This window comes from Sciurus vulgaris (genome assembly GCF_902686455.1).
Source record: "Sciurus vulgaris genome assembly, chromosome: 17".
Classification (NCBI taxonomy): domain Eukaryota; kingdom Metazoa; phylum Chordata; class Mammalia; order Rodentia; family Sciuridae; genus Sciurus; species Sciurus vulgaris.
The window spans coordinates 2,662,071-2,672,280 of NC_136478.1; the positions used below are offsets into that span (position 1 = coordinate 2,662,071).

The window sequence follows — 10,210 nt, forward strand, 5'->3', positions numbered from 1 at the left end:
GGGGGAGGAGTCAGGTGCTGCATAAAGAAGTCCCCAGGGCCCCCACCCTGGGACAATTCCGAGACACTCCCGTCCCCGCAGGACCCGCGCGGTTCTTGGAACGTCCTGCCACTCCCGTGGTACGGGAACGCTGCAGGCATGTTCCTGAGAGCGAGGTCTGAGACCAGCGCTCTCCCCCTCTCTTATTGTTGGCACGGGAAGAAGCCGGCCCTGCCAAGTGAAATAGGTCGGACTTCCAGCAGTCCCCGGAGGTCGGAACCTCGGAGATGTGCGCACGATTTCATCTCAGGAAAAGCTCGGATTGTGACGCCAGGACACGGGGAGTATTTTAAGTAACTTTACATATTAACTAAAAAACAAAATGAAAACCAAACCAACAACCCAAAGGAGATCCCGGGCCAAACCCCCCGACGGGGCAGGGGGAGCGGGCTGGAAGCTCAAGAGGGCAGACCCTCCAGAGCAGCGGGGGCCTCAGCGCCCCGGGTACACGTGCTCTTTCCTCCCAGAACACGTGGCTGTCCCCCCCCAGCGTCTCCGCTCACCCTTCAAAATCCAGTGAGGTGCCTGGCCACCGCCACAGCCCCACGGCCCCTCGGCTCCCGTTAGCCCTCCCTCTCACGTCCAGGCCCTTGCTTGCGGTCATTACTGCCCCCCAATGTCCTGATGGTCACGAGCGTCAGTCTTCCCCAGAGACAGGGGTTCCCTGTGGACCCAGAGCCATCTGCGTCTTCTCTGTGGGCTCTGTCACATTGCTGGTGCCCTTGGAGGGAAAGGTGCCCACGTGCCTTGTTCACCTGGGCTCTGAGGACACCGGTCTCCAGGGCGCTGGGAGTGGGGGCTGGCCTGGGGCAAGGCGCAGCAGGCTGTGAGCCAGTCTCTGGCTCGTCACCCACCACCGTGAAGAGGAACAAGAGCTGACCGCAGGCTCCAGGCTCATCCTCCCAAGAACACAGAGCGGTGATGTAGAAGCAGAGACTGGATTTCCAGGAATCCCAAGTAAGCTCGGTGCTGTGATTAAACAGAAATTTTTACTCTGGACATTCTGGCCGCCAAGGCAAGATGGATCACCTGGGATCATCAGCATCTTCCTGTTATTCAGTCCTAGAAGGACCTTAAGGAGCAGGTTGGTGGAACTTGCATTTAACTCCTATTTTGTTAAGGATGCAAAGCATTAGTCATATTCTCAAATCTGGGGTTATCTGGAGGTTATAGGAAGAGGGCTTGGGAATACGAGACACGGAGGCTAAATGCCCTGTTGGACCTGTGGCTCTCAACCAGATCATGTCACATCTATGCCGATGGTTCAATCTGTGACAACTGACCCCCCAGTTTCTTGCTCAGGGAAAAGCCCATCCAGAAGGTCATCTAGGGACCCTGGATCCCTCCCCTCGTGTCCTGTCCCTGCTCCCCAGGGGACCCATCATTCAACTGACCTGGAAGAGACCTCCCTCATGGGAACTTGTCCCAGGGCCACCTTCAGCTGCAAGGGGACTGACAAAGTAGCTCCTGCTTCTGCCATGCTTCAGTGACAGCTCTTGGGGGGGTCACAGCCATGCCTCAGGATTGCCAAGGGAGCACAGTGCCTAGGTGTGGCGTCCACGCCCAGGAGTCTGAGCAGGGAGCCTGGTGGACATGGGTGCAGTGTCTGAGGGTGCTGGCTGAGTCTGACACAGCCAGAAGGAGGAATCTCCCCCAGGCTGTCCCCTCCACTGCCAGGTGTTTCTCAGACCACTTGTACCAGGTTGGACAGTGTCCCCCCCAAATGCCTGGCCTCACCAAGACCTCAGAATGCAACTCTATTTGGACACACTTATTTGGAAATAGGATCTGTGTGGGTCTAATTAGTTTGGATGAGGTCATGATGGGTTAGGGAGGGCCCTGGTGTAGAGACTGGTGTCCTTAATGAAGTGGGGAGACAGAGACACACAGGAGGACCCCTAGAGGCCTGCAGGACATGGGCCGGGGTGGCTCAGGGGGACTGGGTTAGGGAGCTGCAAGCTGAGGACCGCAGGGGCCACCCTGCAGCCAGAGCACAGGGTAGGAAGAGCCTCCAGGAGGGCCCTGCTCAGACCTGGCTCCGGGCTCTGGCTGTGGGGCTAGCACACAACCCTGCAGTTCTGAACCACCCATTCGAGGTGGTTCTGAGCGAGAGTGCAGCTCTGGGCGCCTGCCACCCTGCAGGGCGAGGCACCAGGCCTTCCCAGGCTGGGCAGGGTCCTGAGGCAGCTGGCGTTGGAACCCGGCAGGGAGCCGGGCGTGGTCCTCCCCCAGGCTTCCTTTCCTGGACTCTGACCTGAAGAGTTGCTCAGAGGGTTCCTGGGAGTAGACGGCGGCCAGTGTCATCTCCCTGGGCTCTCCGCGTCTGCACAAGGCCAGTGCAGCACCTAGCACTCCCTAGAGTTTTCCTTACCAGTAGGAAAAACATTGTTTCCTACCTCTTTAAGTCCATCAGGAGAGAAAGAAACCTCAAAAAGAAAGATTCCTGTCTTTGCAAAGTCTTTTTATTGGTCCTACAGAACTGGAACACAATCAACAAATGGCACACGCCAGTGGCCAGCCGGGAAGCAAAGAGACCACTCTGATGGATCTGCAGATTGCATGCAGGTGTGCAGCTGAGCTGATAAACAGCTGACAAAGGTCACCTCCAGGGACAGAAGCCAGGTACATTACTGTCACCACAAGAGAAACTCGGGCAATCGGCCCTGGAGGGAAATGCCCGCCCACAGCCGAGTCCAAGAAGCGGAGCCGGCCAGGTGCACAGTCACCCGCCCCAGCGGCTGAGAGCTCCACGCAGCATTCAACGGATTTGGGGAGGTGCTCCCGTCAGTCACAGTGGGATTGCAAATTGATGAGTAGTTTGACAAAGGGCATCCAATGACCCGAAGTGCAAAAGGTGATTGTTGTATTTGTAGGAGCTGGTTCGAGGGGAATCCTGAGATGCTGAAATAGGTGATGGACAGATGACGGACAGGTAATGGACAGGTGACAGGTGATGGACAGGTGACATACAGGTGATGAACAGATGACAGACAGGTGATGGACAGTTGATGGACAGATGATGGACAGAGGACAGAAGGTGACAAACAAGTGATGGACAGGTGGTGAATAGGTGATGGACAGGTGATGGACAGATGATAGACAGGTGATAGATAGGTGATGGACTGGTGATGGGCAGCTGATGGACAGGTGATAGGTGACAGACTGATGATGAACAGGTGATGGACAGATGACAGATTGTTGATGCACAGGTGATGAGTAGGTGTTGGACTGGAGATGGACAGGTGGTGGACAGATGCAGGAAGAGATATTCGTTATGGCCTTGTTCATATATTCTGAAATGGCATTTCCATGAATAACTAGGAACCAGGAATTGGAGAAGGGAAGGGTGCATCTCGCCCCCTAGGAGTGCTTGGTGTGGGGAGGAAGCAGATCCTTCAGAAACTCAATCCCAGTGACTTGTGGGGGTGCTGAGACGCGAGATCACAAGTTCAAGGTGAGCCTGTGCAACTTATGGGACCTTGTCTCAAAATTAAAAAGAAGCAAGGCTGGGGATGTGGCTCAGTGGTGAGCACCCTGGGTCCAACCCCAGAACCAGTGAGTCAACAAACAAAGCCATTGAAAAACACAAAATGTTCACAAAATAAAATCATAGGACGAATGGGCTACCACGCAGTGCGCGGGTCGTCATTTAAGTCAGGACTTTTACCTGCGGGCTAGAAAACAAGCACTTGAAACCAAGTCCCTCGCTAACAGCACCTGCACCTTTGGCTTCAGTCCCAGGCTGGGGATGTGCGGCGGCTCACAGGGAGACACCGGGTGGTGTGGCGGGTGACTTCTGCTTTGGTGGAGTGCGGTCTGTAGATCGTCTACAATGGGCACGTGTGGCTGTTTTAAGATGCACGATCCTTCCCTCCCCTTCTAGCCCCTCCCTGTTCTGCTCTGACGGTTTGTGGGTTCAGGTTCCCTCTAACCCAGGCTGGGCCATCGGAGGCAAGAGGGGAGGGGGTTCAGGAGACAGGTTGCTTGAGGGCAGAGTGAGGCCCAGCAAGGCCCCTGCAGGCCACTGCTCCTGCTGCAGACCTGAGCTGCTCAGCCTCAGAGCAGCAGCTGCGAGGAGATGGACCCACGTCCCCCAGCTATGGGGTTCGCTATGTGTGACCAGGGGGCTGTGTGGAGTTAAGTCCTCTGAGGAGCAGGCTTCAGGACAGACTCCTTTGATCTGCAAGGAGCGTGGCTGCCCTGGATGGCTCGATGCTGAAGGTCAAGATCCTAGGACCTGACCTTGGGGACTGGAGGAAGTCAAGCGAGGGTGAGCTTGCAAAGCGGTGTGGTCCCTTATGAACGGTCACTCTTCCAGGGTCCACAACAGCCCGGGGGTGGGAACTCCTGCTGTTGCCACTTTACAGATGAGGAAACTGAGGCCTGACTGGGGTGAATCTTCAATGGAGGCTGATTTCACCATCCCTGCCCTTAACTGCTCTTTGGCCAGCACAGGACCTGTGGGTCTTTCCCTGGAATGATGAGCTGGGGCCCTTCCTGGAAGGTGGGGCTACCTGCCCAGGTGAAGATGACTGGATAGCAGCCCCAACAGGTAGGCCCCATCCTAACCAGAGCCTGCGGGTTTGCCCTTATTTAGAACAAAATTCATTGTAGAGGTAATTAAATCAAGGTTCTCAAGATGGGATCACCTGGATTATCTGGCGGCCCCTAAATCCAACAAAGAGCCTCACCAAGAAGAGCCGGAGACGGCTAGGCGAGGGTGGAGCGGAGCATGGGTACCTGGAGTCCCGGAGCTGGGGCAGGCGGGAAGGAGCTGCCCTGGAGCCTCTGGCTATCTGGACTTCAGACTGCTGGCCTCCAGGACAGGGAGAGACCAGGCCTCTGTTACTCTGAGTTGCTGGGTTTGTGGTAACCTGACCGGAGCTGCAGGAAGCCAGTGCCCAGCAAGGAGGTCCCGGGCTGTCCTGGTACCGTGGGCTTCTTCCTGCTCTTGGGGCCCAGAAGAGTCCTGTCTGTTGGCGGACGCTGGCTGGGCCTCACGCCCAGCAGTCTTCAGTCTGCACCGCTCGGAGCCTGGCAGGGCCTGGGAGGAGCTTGGGCCACGGGCCCTTTTTTGGTTACAGGATCAGCTGCCACTAAGCAGCTTCACCAGGCCAGGAGGCTGCGGGAGGCTGGCTCCTTCCCTCCCTCGCCTCCTTATCATGATGGATGCCCCTCAGGAGTGAGATGGAAACTTAAAACTGGTTTGCTCTGCACAGCTCTGCGCAGGGCCTCGCTGGCTTCACTCGAAAATCCAGGGTCATAAACTTTTAAAAATAGGCACAGGGCTGCCAGTCTCATTAACGGGACTCACTGATTTATGAAGCTATACCCGCATTCCCTGCAGATAGTTCTGGAACTTGCTGGAAAGATCCTCCCTGAGACTGCTGTAGTTTCACCCTCATCCCTGCCCTTGTTTCTTCCTTGAGGGCTTTCTGGACACCCTCCACCAGAGGCAAACATCTGGCACTCTATAAATGCTCCTCTGATAGTGTGAGTGGAAAAAGCCAAGTGCCCCGTGGGGGTGGTGACCAGGGGCCAGTTGGCTTGTGTTCTGCTGAGTGTGTCAGAGGCCGTGCTGGAAAGGGGTAGAAGAGAGGAAGGGCCGCCGGGGCGGGCTGTGCCCGTGGAGAGCCTGCTGTTGAAAGTATATTTAGCCAATTCTGTTTGTATAATGGTGGAAAATGAACGTTTCCAGGACTCGGCCCACTCCTTCACATGGGAGTCGGACCCGGGCTGCAGACCCTGCTCCTCGGAAGCGGGAGACCGCAGGGAGGCCGGAGCCTCTGCGACATCTCCTGAGAGAAACCCGTCGACCCTGGGTCTTGGGGTCACACACGTGGCTGCTCGCTCTGCCCCCTAGGCCAGTCTCCGCCCTGCTGCAGCTCTGTGAGGGGTTCATGCTCATCCAGAACCTCACGGGGCTCTCGAGGGAGCAGGGTCCAGCCGCAGGCCCCGGCCTGTATGGTGCTTGCTCTCAGATCTGGCACAGATTTCCAGAAAGAGGCAGACTCGTCTTCCTAAGAATTCTTTCTCCCTTGCACGGAGAGAAGGCCAGGTTGACGCCAGCCTTGATCCTGCCGAGGTGGATGCTGTGGGCAGGGAAGGGCCCCTCCACAGTGGTGAGCCGAGGGCCGACCTTCAGAGCACGCTGAGGACAGAGGGGCTGTGGGGTCTCTCCCACAGCCTGGGACCCCACGTCCCCTCTGTCGTCCCCAGAAAGCTGTGCCGTTCTTTGCCTGGTTAGAAGAAGAGCAGCTTCTCTGAAAGGGGGTCTCTGTGGGGACAAGAAAAGCCCCAAAGGGGCATGTTCTGGAGAGTTCCAACGGCACTTCCCCAAAGGAGTGCGTCATCCGAGAATTGCGTCTGGATGCTTCTAACAGAAGGTCCCGAGTGGAGGCTGGAACACCTGGGGCACTATTTTTCTTAGAGTTCAGAAGTCCCAAGACTGTAGTAGAAGCAGTGGTTCAATAAAAGATGGCCAAATTGGATCTTTTCCATTTTCTCGGACTTTCCCCTATCGTTGCCTCATAGTGTCAAGACGACTGTCCTGTCCCCACCACTGCGTTCCTGCTCCAACCAGAAGGAGGGGGAACCCAAGGCCAAGTGAGCCGAGTCCATCCGAATCTGCTGGCAACTCTGCCACTCAGTCACCATGTTGGTGACATGACACACCTGGCGGAAAGGGAGGATGGGAAATGTAGGTTTTATCAATGCCAGGTGACGTTTTGCTCTGCTAATAAGAAATAAAAGAAGATGAATATTGAGTAGTTAACTCTAATGACGTCTACCACAGGAAACGGGCTCAGAGTAGCTTCGACTTGTTTTGAAAATAGTTACAGGGTGAACAAGAAAGGCAAAGTAACCCTCCAGTCCAGAAGGATCACGGGTCTCAGTCACAGCGTGGCCCTCAATACAGACCCTGGGCCTTGATCAAGGGCTGTAGAGCACGGTGGCCTCAGGCAACGTGCCGCCTGAGCCTGCTTCTGCAGCACGCGCAGCACCGTCTTCAGAGAAGGAAGCTGGGGTTCGGTCACCGCATTGGCCAGTCAGAGGCCCAGCGCTGTCCCAGAGGCCCCTGTGCCTGCGGGTGAAGCGGACCCAGCCGTCTACAGAGGAGGAGCTGGAAGCAAAGCCCCGGACATCCGGGGAAGGAGAACGGAGGGTAAAGGAGCGGCGCGCCCGAGACGGCTCAGAGCGGAGCCTTGGAAACGCTCGGTCCTCTCGGGCTTTTGCTCCGTAAGCAGTGCTGCCCCGGCACCCGTGGGAGAATCCAGGCCAGCTCAGGACTCCGCCCCACTGCTTCTGGTCAAGAGCTCAGATGAATTCCCAGAAGAGCGACTTCTGGGGCGAAGTCTGCGGCGCGCTTCAGTTTCGTGAGAGTGCTGGCTCCGAGCCCTGCTGGGACGTGCTAAGGTTCCGGCGCGGAGGCCGTCCCCAGCCCGAGGCCCACAGCCTCGAGGAGTCTGCTTCCACGGCGTCCGCCACCTGCTCTTCTGCATTTTCTGTTGGAGGCCGCGCTGGGCTTCCTGCGGGCGGGAGCTTTGATCTAGCTTGTGAAACACGCGGTCCTAGAGGAAAGCTCGGCCCCGGCCTCCCCTCGCCTTCCGAGGGGCTGGGGTTCCAGGGGGCACGAGAGCCCTTTGTGTGAATTCAGACACATTCGCATGTACCCAGCCGAGGGGTCCCTCAGGGTTCCCAGGGACCACCCAGGGCGGTGCTGGGACGGCGCCCCGGCTGGGGGTGCCAGGAAGCAGGGTCTCTAGACCCGTCGCAGGCTGCGTGGGGATGCCGCCCAGTGCAGAGCGGCCGGGCGGGCAGTTCCCAAGGCTGATGCAGCAACCCCTTCCAGAGCGCTCCCTCCAGCTCTGCGCCGAAGCAGACCGCAGGCGCAGTCCCCGGGCCGGCTGGGCTCTGCCATCAGACCTGCGCCAGGCCTGGTTTCTTTGCGCCAGTCCAAACAAACCTACCTGCAGCCCATGGGCGACTCCTCCACACTCTTCCTGAGCGCTGAGGAAGCGCCTCGCTTCTTTGCTGGAGGGAAGCAGGGGGCAGGCTCTACTGGGGTGAGGGCGGAGGGGCCGCGGGGCTTTACAGCCTGGAGTGAGCACGCAGGCGAGCGTTTCTCCAGTGCGGGTGGCACTCGGGATGTGCCGGTGCCCTCTGAGCACTCACAGGCTTTCGCTGGGCCTTCCAGACCCACTTCAGAGAAAGGCACGTCCAGGCAGCCATGGGAGCGGTGGCCTCATGGGATCTGGGTCAGGTTTGTTGTCCGCAGTCTCGTTGCCGGCCTCTGAGCGCTTAAGCCTGGGTCTGGATTTGCCTTCTTGGTCCCTGGTGGGGAACACCCCTACATACACTGGCCCCGATCTTCAGCACCTTGGAGGAGGCCTGGTCTCCAGCTCCTCTACCTGCTCCTCCTCATGCCTCCACCTGCTCTTCTTCCTGCTCCTCCACCTGCTCCTCCTCATGCTCCTCCACCTGCTCCTCCACCTGCTCTTCTTCCTGTTCCTCCACCTGCTCCTCCACCTGCTCTCCACCTGCTCCTCCTCCTGCTCCTCCTGCTCCTCTTCCTGCTCCCTCCTCCTGCTCCCTCCTTCACCTGCTCCTCCTCCTGCTCCTCCTCCTGCTCCTCCTGCTCCCTCCTTCACCTGCTCCTCCACCTGCTCCTCCACCTGCTCCTCCTCCTGCTCCTCCACCTGCTCCTCCACCTGCTCCTCCTCCTGCTCCCTCCTTCACCTGCTCCTCCACCTGCTCCTCCTCATGCTCCTCCTCCTCCCTCCTCTACCTGCTCCTCCACCTGCTCCTCCTCCTGCTCCTCCTCCTCCTCCTGCTCCCTCCTTCACCTGCTCCTCCACCTGCTCCTCCAGCTGCTCCTCCTCCTGCTCCTCCACCTGCTCCTCCACCTGCTCCTCCTCCTGCTCCCTCCTTCACCTGCTCCTCCACCTGCTCCTCCTCATGCTCCTCCTCCTGCTCCCTCCTCCACCTGCTCCTCCACCTGCTCCTCCTCCTGCTCCTCCTCCTGTTCCTCCTCCTGTTCCTCCACCTGCTCCTCCTCCTGCTCCTTCACCTGCTCCTCCTCCTCCTCCTCCTTCTGCTCCTCTCCCTCAGTAGCATTCCTGTAGTGCCCACAAGTCCTCCTGGACCCTGTTTGTGACTCCTCGACACAACACATCACAACCCTCTGCACCAAAGGGACAGAATACATGTCCCCTGCTCTGACCTTGAGTTCACCACGAACTCTTTGGTCAGCAGAATGAGGTAGAGGTGCTGGCACGTGGGTTCCGAGTCCAGCCCTCAGGGGCCCTGCCAGCTGCCCTCATGCCTCTGCCATCCCCACAATAGGCTCATGCCCAGGGCAGGCCTTGGATCTCCAGTGGAGAAGTGATAGGTGCAGGGAGGCTGGCCTGGCTGCCCGACTCCCACCCTGTGCAGGCTACAGGGCAAATGGACCTTCTCCTTGGAAGTGCTAAGGCACTGTGGCTGTTTCCCAGGAGGCCTTGCAGGAGCCCCAGTAACTGCTGCGGTACGTGTGGTGGGAAATGAGACAAAGCAGAGGAGGACACTAGCAGAGCTCCACCCCAGCGCCTCTGCTTCAGCATTGGCGGTGGGGGCTTCTGTGCTGCCAGGTGCTCCTGCCCCCAACCTTTAGGACCCTTGGCCTCTCGGAGTAGACTGGCTCCAGTGCCTCCTGGCTCTCCCTGGCCCTCAGCCTGGTGGGAGTGCTCCAGTCCTTCGGCAGGGCGTGCCCAGCTCCCTGTCCTCTCTCCCAGCTTGCCTGCCTGTGTGTCCTGGGGGCCTGTCAGCCCCCTCTCCAGACCCAGCACTCTGCCGGGGCAGGCAGAGTCTGCATCCCTGAGGGCAGCCTGAGTCTGCATCCCCGAGGGCAGCCCCTGGCTCACGGTAGGCCCACAGTCGACACGTGGGATGTGGAGTTGTGATCCACCTGCGTGCGGCTGTCCCCATCACTGCCAGCTGCTCAGCAGAAACTTGCCCCGGGCGAGGGGAGGCCTGCTGTGCTCCTGTGGGAGGAAGATGTTTTTGCCGAGTTTTAAGCCAGGGCCTGAGGGTACTCATATAAAGCAAAGGGACACATCCCCAGACAAACAATTCCTGGACAGGGCCACCAGAGCCCAGAGTGACCTCATCTGAAGTCGACCATTTCCGCATG

At 58.5% G+C, this 10,210-nt stretch overlaps 1 long non-coding RNA gene across 1 annotated transcript; it reads left to right on the top strand.

Annotated features, from left to right (window-relative positions):
• The first annotated feature begins 2,576 nt into the window (after nt 1–2,576).
• LOC306647742 lies at nt 2,577–3,737 on the top strand. Its single transcript, XR_013760148.1, has 3 exons — nt 2,577–2,661; nt 2,913–3,033; nt 3,194–3,737. It is a non-coding gene; the product is annotated as an uncharacterized lncRNA (long non-coding RNA).
• The last annotated feature ends 6,473 nt before the right edge of the window (nt 3,738–10,210 follow it).